Below are 10,663 nucleotides of genomic sequence, written 5' to 3'. Positions count from 1 at the left end.
TGTGGTTCGGACTCCTGTCGTCTTCAACCATATGGCAGAGTCTGTGCAGCCACCGTTACGGGTTCCTTCGCTACTTGATTGTGCCGCACACGGATTGAACGTAGGTTGGTTCATTCGTATGCCGCACATGGTTACCTGTTGCATCATTGCCGGGAGCGCGTGGCGATGCCGCTGATGCAGTGTCCCCTGCAGGTTCGAATTGGAATTTGTAATTCCTTCAGCATCCTGGTGGTAACTCGCTCACTCTTCGCAAGAGACATCGTGGGATCATTAAGAGCTCCAGCAACTCGTGCCGGTGGATGGATGGGACACCGAGCTGAACCTCCATCCCAAGGACGACATACTTTGTGATGCAACCTCATTCATGTAAATCACCGATTTGAGTTGATGGTCGAGTGAGTTGAAAAGCTTCTGTGATTGAGTTACCCGACAGCTCGGATCAGATCAGGGACGTTCAACAAATCGTTGGAACGAGATATTGCAAGAAGAAATGCCGTGAAAAGGAAATCATTTGGAGTTTGTTGGGGTTTTTTTTGGTAACATCGTAAGGATCTCGTTCAGAGAGTATTTTAAACGCCAACGTACCACGTCACACTTATTGATGATAACTCCATATTAACTAAATTCTCAACTTGTTTCGCTTTAACCTGCTTTACCCGGGCAAGACTTTTGAAAAATGCCATAATTGCACGTGCTTCCTAATTGGGCGATACTTTTTTTTTAAGATTTTTCACGTCACTTCCCCCGAATCCCCAACATAGCTGCAGGAAGCCGAACAAGGAACAAAGCATCCTTCGATCCCTCCGCAGTCGAGTGATGAGGAGCGAACATTGTCATCCATATCGTAACTCAATCGATACTTAAATTCTCATCCGGTGAACTCCACTTTACCCTCACCTTGCAACCTACTCTTGTACCTTTCTATGGACAATACACCTGAACCGCTACGGCATGTACTGATAAAATATCGTTGTTGTTTTTTTTTTTTTTGAAATAACACCTCACCTGGTATTTTATAGTACTAGTATGTGCCCGTAAAAAAAAATAAAAAATAAAAATAATAATAATAAATAAATAAACCACACAGGCTGTTTCTTCGCTCTCACGTGCCCGTACGTGCGTGACCCGGAAGTTCGATAGTATTCGCAGTTACGATTATTCGCAATTTATTTTTAATACCCAATTATTCAATTAGCGCCAACGTATTTTACCTTTTCGCAATGTCGTGGCAAGGAAAAACAAAACGAGAAGAGAAGAGAGAGAAAAAAATTTACTTCCTGGTTCGGAGCATACCAGCACTGTGATGTTCCCGAAATTTATACACCGTCTAATATGAAAACGATCATAACTAGGGCCATTGTGTTTATCTATAAATGCGCATAAGAAATCGAGAAATTATTAGAATACACGAAGTCATCACTCTCCGGAAGCCCGTACGTTGTAACCCGTAATGGGGAACGTGGCTGTGCTTCTCTTCCCCATCGGCCACGCCCACGCAACAACGTGTCTTCCCATTGGTTTGGTAAATAAATGGCCATAACTTGGGAAGCACTTGTCCGATTAATATCAAACCTTGAAAAGGCACATCCTCAGGTCCCCAGCAATATACCTGGCAAGTTTCAATTAGATCGGACCAGAGGTTGTCGAGAAACAGCGGTCACACACACACACACACACACACACACACACACACACACACACACACACACACACACACACACACACACACACACACACACACACACACACACACTGCTGGAATTATAGATAGATGAATAGAGTAAGATAGAGTTAACAAGAAGACACCGTACAATAAAAACAAAAATAAAACACGAATAGTTGATGAGACGAATAAGAAAATTCACATCTCACGTTTGTTCAGTTGGTGTACGAGAATCTGGAGATGGGACCCTGGTCCACATACTGTGGGATAATCACCTTGATAAGGCTTTTTAAAACACTGTGCTGTTATTGTGGGTCCAGTTAGCAAGAAAATCTCAACTTTACAAGTTGCACTCGCAGCAAAATCACTAACGTGCAGGTGGCACTTGAGTCAAAAACTCTATTGTGCAGGTGGCTCTCACGTCAAAATCTCAATTGTGAAGTTGGCACTCGCGTCAAAAGCTCAACTGTGCAGGTGGCACTCGCGTCAAAATCTCTACTGTGCAGGTGGCACTCGCATCAAAATCTCTACTGTGCAGGTGGCACTCGCATCAAAATCTCTACTGTGCAGGTGGCACTCGCATCAAAATCTCTACTGTGCAGGTGGCACTCGCATCAAAATCTCTACTGTGCAGGTGGCACTCGCATCAAAATCTCTACTGTGCAGGTGGCACTCGCATCAAAATCTCTACTGTGCAGGTGGCACTCGCATCAAAATCTCTACTGTGCAGGTGGCACTCGCATCAAAATCTCTACTGTGCAGGTGGCACTCGCATCAAAATCTCTACTGTGCAGGTGGCACTCGCATCAAAATCTCTACTGTGCAGGTGGCACTCGCATCAAAATCTCTACTGTGCAGGTTGCATTCGCATCAAAATCTCTACTGTGCAGGTGGCACTCGCATCAAAATCTCTACTGTGCAGGTGGCACTCGCATCAAAATCTCAACTGTGCAGGTGGCACTCGCATCAAAATCTCTACTGTGCAGGTAGCACTCGCATCAAAATCTCGACTGTGCAGGTGGCACTCGCGTCAAAATCTCAACTGTGCAGGTGGCACTCATGTCAAAATCTCAACTGTATTGGTGGCACTCGCGTCAAAATCTCAACTGTGCAGATGGCACTCACGTCAAAATTTCAACTGTGCAGGTGGCACTCACGTCAAAATTTCAACTGTGCAGGTGGCACTCGTGTCAAAATCTCTACTGTGCAGATGGCACTCACATCAAAATCTCTATTGTGCAGGTGGCACTCGCGTCAAAATCTCTATTTTCCAGGTGGCACTCACGTCAAAATCTCTATTTTGCAGGTGGCACTCACGTCAAAATCTCAATTGTGAAGTTGGCACTCTCGTCAAAATCTCAACTGTGCAGGTGGCACTCGCGTCAAAATCTCAACTGTGCAGGTGGCACTCGCGTCAAAATCTCAACTGTACAGGTGGCACTCACGTCAAAATCTCAACTGTGCAGGTGGCACTCGCGTCAAAATCTCAACTGCTCAAAGTGGCGCCCACTGCAAAATCTCAACTGTACAGGTGGCGCCCATTGCAAAATCTCAACTGTACAGGTGGCAATCGTGTGAAAATCTCAACTGTACAAGGTGGCTCCCATTGAAAAATATCTGCCATGCAGGTGGCAGTCATGGCAAAATCTCAACTGTACCGGTGACAATCACGGCAAAATAATACAAAGGACAAGTAGTGCAATCTCTGGACAGACAACATTGCTAACAAAGTACTGGTGAGTGATCTGACAGGTTTTGACCTCCCCGTGGTTTGCGCTCAACAGCATCCATATTCTACATGCACGGACATCACACCACCTCCACAAATGGAATTTCAAAAACAGCGCAGCATGTGCCTGTGATCAACACGATCAGACTATTCATCACTTTGTGAATGAGTGTCACCTACGGAATTTTGATGAAGGATTTCGGGCGATTCACTTAACAGACAGTTAACTCTGTCGTAGGTAGTCTGTCTCAGAACCTTCGATTCAGTGTTTGGCAGTCTGTATTGCACGGTCAGCCTGCCCATTTGATTGGGCATAAGTGGGGCTTGATGTCATAATATGAAATCCCAATACTTGTGCGAATCTATTTAATTCTGCACTTGCGAATGGCATGTCGTCAGCTATCCTGAGGAATGCCATGGCTCGGAAACAGTGGCTTCAGTGTATCAACGAAATGCTTGGCAGAAAGTCCAAAGACATGAAGAACCTCTGGGTATTTCAAGAAGTAGTCTACTCCCATGAGGAAATGTTTCCCAACAAATTGGAATAAGTCAGCTCCGACTTTCTGCTCGGGTCTTTGTGAAACTTCCTGCATCATGAGTGGTTCTTTACAGCTGGCAGGTCGAAACTTTGCACACACTGGACATTTGGTTACAAGTTGCTCAACATCACAGCTCATTTCAGGCTAGAAGATAGCTTGACAGGCTCTAACTTTGCTTTATTCTTATCCAAAGTGACCTTCATGGATCGTACCGAGGATGTTGCGACGTCGTGCCGTGGGGATTATTATGTGGTCGCCATCAAAGAGCAGACCATGATCAAGGTGCAGTTTACTGCTGGTGTCCCAGTACGGCTTAATGCTCGGCGGTAAGTTGACTTTGTGTGATGGCCATCATTTACGATAAATCCAGGTAAAAGCTGAAGAGCGTTATCGTCTGAGGTTGTAGAATATAGGGTTCTCCAGTAAGCAATGGCTGACTGGCAACTGGTGTACCCTCATCTGCAAGTCTTTGAATAAAACACTGGCAGTTGGTACGGTGTCGGGAGGATCTCCAGAGAGAGTGTCAGGAATATAAAGTAGCTTGCCAGGCAGATACTTTAGTTCCAAGTCAAAACGAAGAGGACAAAGCAACACCATTTGTAATCTGGGCGACGCTCTGTAAAGTGGGTTTCTGACAATGGTCAACAATGGCTTGTGGTCTGTTTGCACCTCTGTCATACCCATACACAGTGGCCTGCAAAAGTATTCTTCCCCCACCCCTCCCTCAATAGTTTTTGAGATTTCAATGCCACCTGAGCTTATTTCACGATGCTTTTGTGGATATTAAATGAAATTTAATATACAGAGTCTTCACAAAATACTCTAAAGTGATGAAGTTAGATTGACAGAGAAAATCAGATGATTCTCATTTGTATACGTATTGTCGTGTCCGCAGCCGATGAACACCAGCCTTGGAGGAATAGCCAAACAGTTTTAACTCTGAGGCAAACAGCCAAAATTATTGACGGTTATAACTTGTGCGGGATGGGAAACAGCGAAGGCACTTACCTGAACGGAGGCACGCGGATTTATTCTCAAACCCAGAATTAACAAACACAAGGAAATTCAACAATGATGGTTTAATGAAAACAAATGAAAGGTGAGATAAAACTAAATCCTAATTTGAGACGTCTACACTCAGTCACAAAAAAGACAAGGGGAAAGATAAAATAAAAGAAAATCCTCCTTGTATGCCGGCACTCAGCTTTGCGCCCAGAGATGACCTTTCAGAGCCTGGTGATTGTCAAACCACGAAGCCACCATGCGGGAAGCACACAAGATGGCACGAAATTGCTCTCTGCTACGTACATGAGGAAACATATGCATACGTACATACCTCACGTACGTGAGGTAACTCGTACGTGCGGTCCTCCTTCACTCTCACCTTGTCTGAAAATGCCAACAGCCCCACAAACTGCCGCCACAGTTCCTTCTCACAATCAAAATTTCCACACCACTACCTCTCAGCACCAGGTCCACACACACCAAATGGTGCCACCTTCCTCCTCGATCATGCAACAAAAGAGACTGCCCAGTTAGAGCTGAGAGACACACTCTTCTTCCTACCACCATTTCTCTCTCAAACCTTCTGCCTATGACGTCAACCCGACCAATCATGAACCTCAGGGGCATGGCCTGCGGGTTACAATTCCTGGGAGGTGGGTTTTTGCCTGCATGGAAACGTTCGGGCTCTGTCGGCAGTTGGGTCAGTTGTTGTTGCTGTAAAAACGTGCTTATTTTATGGCCGGCCTTGCAAAGGTAAAAAAAAAACCTAGGAAAAGGTCACGGGGCAATCACATACTGGAATAAACTAGCCTTCGACCCTACCGAGTTAACACAACACGACCCCCTCCCCCCCCCCCCCAATGTGGTGACATGTAAACAATCTTAAGCTCACAGTTTTCCCTACTTGAAATACATCGAGACATCTCATACCTGTCCACGGTCCATGCTGTACCATACAATCCTAGCTTCACTATGGGATTCCTTCATCGACCCCCACATACGAAACAGTATTCAACCAGTGTGACCACTCCTCATTTTCATAAACGCCAAGGTGAGCCAATGAAAAAAAGCCAATAATACACAAGGTTTCAGAAAAGCGATGATAATAGAAAACCTATACGCCAAGAAAACCGAGAGAAAACCAAGACGCCAAGGTGAACAACGAATAGCCAAGATCTTGTGAAAAAAGCCAAGGAGTGGTCACACTGAGCCAACACATCTCAATGGACAAAACCTCAATAATCCAAAACAACTCAATGGACCAAATCTCAATAATCCAAAACAACTCAATGGACCAAATCTCAATAATCCAAAACATTGGTCCCGAACATGCGGCCCATGGAGCCCTATACTGCGGCCCGCGAGGACTTTCCAATCAAAACACATTTCCATGTAGCAATTTTAAAGGGGTTTACACAATGCCACTGCCGGGCACTGCCGGCCGGCGTCGTGACCTGAAAAGCCTTACAGTGGTCATTGGCAATGTCAACTACATTCGTGCGCATGCTCTCAACCACCGTCAGTTCAAGGAGCTGCTGCAGGAGCTTGATGCAAACTATGGGGATGTCCTGTACTTCTCGGCCGTGAGGTGGCTGAGCAAGGGCTGCAGTTTGAAGCGCTTCTTTGAGCTGAAGGACGAGCTGGCCATGTTCCTGGGAATGAAGGGCCAGCCAGTCAGTCACTTCTCAGACTCCCAATGGCTGGATGACCTCACCTTCCTCGTTGACATCACTGAGAAGCTCAATGCCCTCAACATCTCCATGCAGGGAAGAGGCAAGCTGGTCCACAACCTCTATGGCTGCATCCAGTCCTTCGAGAACAAGCTGGAGCTGTGGGAGTCAAATGCATGCCGGCCGACTCGACCACTTCACTGCTCTGCAGGGCCAGCACAGTGAGGATGAGACCGTTTTTGATGGTGAGAGGTATGCCACAGAGGTAGCCCGTCTGAAGAAAGAGTTCGAGAAACGATTCCAAGACTTCTGCAAGCACAAAGTCAGCTTCGAGATCTTCGCCATGCCCTTCTCATTCAATCCCTTGCAAGCCCCAACGGACCTGCAGGAGGAGCTGATCAAGCTGAAGAGTGACATAGACATCAAGGCCCAGTTCCTGGAGAAGGAACTCCAGAGTTCTACAGGGGGCTACCCCACCAGACCTTCCCCAACCTGATCGAGCATGCCCAGAAGTTGTTTTCCATGTTTAGCAGCACATACTTGTGCGAGCAGTTCTTCAGCAAGCTGAAGTACTCCAAGAACAAGAACCGAAACGCCTTGTCGAACATGCACCTGGAAGACACTCTTCGTGTTGCTTCCTCCCATCTGGTGCCCGACATCAACTTGATCCCGGGAGAGCAGTTCTAAGCAGTATCAAGTTTCTCATTGACTAAAAAAAAATGCATCAAGTTTCTCATTGACTAAAAATGTTTCTCAGTATCAAGTTTCTCAATAAAATGCATCAATTTTTTTCTGGCTCCCAACATCCTTGGGAGTAGTGAATGGGGCCCGTGGGATAAAAAGGTTGGGGACCACCGATCCAAAACATCTCAATGTACCAAACCTCAATAATCCAAAACCACTCAATGGACCAAATCTCAATCAGCCAAAACATTGCAATGGACCAAACCTCAATAATCCAAAACAACTCAATGGGCCAAACCTCAAAAAGCAAAAACAACTCAATTAACCAAACCTCAATAATCCAAAACATCCCAATGGACCAAACCTCAATAATCCAGAACATCTCAGTGGACAAAAACACCTCAATGGACCAAATCTCAATAAGCCAAAACAGTGTGACCACTCCGCATTTTCATAAATGCCAAGGTGAGCCAATGAAAAAAAGCCAAGAATTCACATGGTTTCGGAAAAGCGATGATAATAGAAAACCTATGGAAAACCAAGACGCCAAGGTGAACAACGAATAGCCAATATCTTGTGAAAAAAAGCCAAGGAGTGGTCACACTGAGCCAAACATTTCAATGGACCAAACCTCAATAATCCAAAACAATTCAATGGGCCAAACCTCAATAAGCCAAAACATCTCAATGAACCAAACCTCAATAATCCAAAACATCTCAATAGACCAAACCTCAATAAGCCAGAACATCTCAGTGGACAAAAACATCAATAGGCCAAAACATCATAATGAACCAAACCTCAATAAGCCAAAACATATCAATGGACCAAACCTAAAAAAGCGAAAACAACTCAATGGACCAAACGTCAATAAGCCAGAACATCTCAGTGGACCAAACGTCAATAAGCCAGAACATCTCAGTGGACCAAACCTCAATAAGCCAGAACATCTCAGTGGACCAAACCTCAATAAGCCAGAACATCTCAGTGGACCAAACCTCAATAAGCCAGAACACATCTCAGTGGACAAAAACACCTCAATGGACCAAATCTCAATAAGCCAAATTTTCAACCCCTTTGCCTAATTAACCATAAATCACTTCAGGAGCTAATTATTTGTTTGTAAGGTTACACAATAAGTGTAATAGTTTTCACATGTATGTAATCAGTGGTTTAACTTAAAAATCAAGCTGCCCCACTTATCTCAGGAGTTTTAAGGTGCAACTAACTTGGTCAACCAACAAGGCAGCTATGAAGACCAAGGAGCTTTCCAAAGAAGTCAGACATAAAGTGTTGGAGAAGCACCATTCAGGAGAGGGTTATAAGAAGATTTAAAACTCACTCTTTTTCCCTTTGAGTATGGTGAAATCCACCATGAAGTAGTGGAATATGCATTATACCACCGAGACTTTGGGCGATCAGGTCGCCCATCAAAACTCAGCAGTTGGGCAAGCAGGAAACTGGTTCTGGATGTCACTGCAAATCCAACAATGACTTTGAAAGACCAGCAAGGCTCTATGTCTGAGATTGAAGTCAGTGTTCATCGATCAACGAAACATTACTTTCACAAATCTGGCCTCTATTGACAGGTGGCAAGAAAGAAGCCATTACTGAAGATGACACATCTAAAAGCTTGCATGAAGTTTGTGAAAAAAGCATCTTAATGACACTGCAGACATGTGGAGAAAAGTTGTGTGGTCAGCCGAGACAAAAATTTAACTTTTTGGTCTAAATTCAAAGCATTACACCTGGCACAAGCCAAACACTGCACATCACCCAGTCAACACCATCCCTACTGTCATGGTTGTCAGGATAGAAGGAACAATGGACGGTGCAAAGTACAGGAGAATCCTTGATGAGAACCTGCTTGAGTCAGCCATGATTTTGATACTGGGTAGGAGATTCACATTACAGTAGGACAATGATCCGAAGCACAAAGCTAAAGTCACACTGGAGTGGCTGTAAAAGAAGAAAATAAATGTTTTTGAGTGGCCCAGTCAAAGTCCCGACTTGAACGCAATTGAACATTTATGGTGAGACTTGAAGATTGCAGTCCATCGATGATCCCCATCAAAGTTGGCAGAACTCGAGCAACTTTCACATGAAGAATGGGTAAAGATTTCACCATCTCACTGTGCTAAGCTGGTAGAGACCTACCAAAAAGACTCTGAGCAGTCATTGCTGCAAAAGGTGCTTCCACCAAGTGCTGAACCCTAAGGGGCTGAATACTTTTACAACCAGTGAATTTTAATTTGTACATGTGTCTTTTTTACAGGTATTCCTGACATGCAACTTCCTTCAACTATAGCAGTGTTTCATTTCATCTCTTCAGTTATGAATAAAAAAGTTCGTTTGGAAAAAAAAAATTCTACGTAATTCATAATTCAGAAAAATATCGCACTATTGATGGGGGGTGAATACTTTTGCAGGTCCCTGTACGGAGTGGTGGAACTTTTCTACTGCACAAATGACACTGAGCAGTTCTTATCTATCTGAGCATGTAGTTTTGCTCTGCAACCGATAATGAACGCGAGTCAGAGGCAACTGGATGTCCTCCATGTATCAAGCATGCTCCTAGACCAGTAGACAACGTATCGGCTTGGGTGACAGATGGTTTGGAAGGCTCAAATAACTTCAGTGCATGGTGCATGATAAATTGCCTGCTTGAGGGTGCTGAATGCTGTCGCATATTCAGGGTGCCACTGCCATTGTACATCCTTCTTCAGTCAGTCATGAACCGTGATCGTCGACGTGTTGGGCACGAAACCAGAAAGGTAATTAAAGACTCCCAAGGCATGCTGTAGATCTGCTTTTGATGTGGGTGTTGGTAAGTTTGTAATTGCTTGTACTTTGGTCACGTCAGGCCTGAGTCCTTCAGCACCAACGATGTGTCACATTCAGCTGACCTCTGACACCTTGCACTGGGTTTTCTGACTATTAAATTTTACGTTACTAGATCTGGCACGATCAAGTAATTTGCCCACAACCTCGTCATATGTTGTGCTTCCTCGGCCGCAGCCATAATCATATAACTGGACGAAAAAAATTAAACACCATCTACATCACCAAAGGCACTCTGATTATGACTCTGCAATATTTCACTTGCAGAATCGAGTCCAAAAGGCAGTCTGTTAAAACAATATCTTCCAAAAGGAGTGTCAAAAGTATCCATCAACGGATTGTTCTTGTCTCGTGGAAATTTCCAGAAAGAGTCCTTTTAATCAGAGATAGAAAACACCTGCTAACTTCCTAACCGGCTGATTACATCCGCTGCAGTGGGGATCTGATGGTGCTCTCGTCTTGGGGCATGGTTTAAATGCCACGGATCTAGGCAACGAGCCATCCTTTTTCTCGATGATCACGAGGTGATGCACCC

The sequence above is a fragment of the Eptatretus burgeri genome, chromosome 4 (assembly GCF_056783735.1).
Source record: "Eptatretus burgeri isolate ZD-2024b chromosome 4, Ebu_testis_v1, whole genome shotgun sequence".
In the NCBI taxonomy this organism is placed as follows: Eukaryota; Metazoa; Chordata; class Myxini; order Myxiniformes; family Myxinidae; genus Eptatretus; species Eptatretus burgeri.
Note: the sequence above shows the minus strand (reverse complement) of the source record.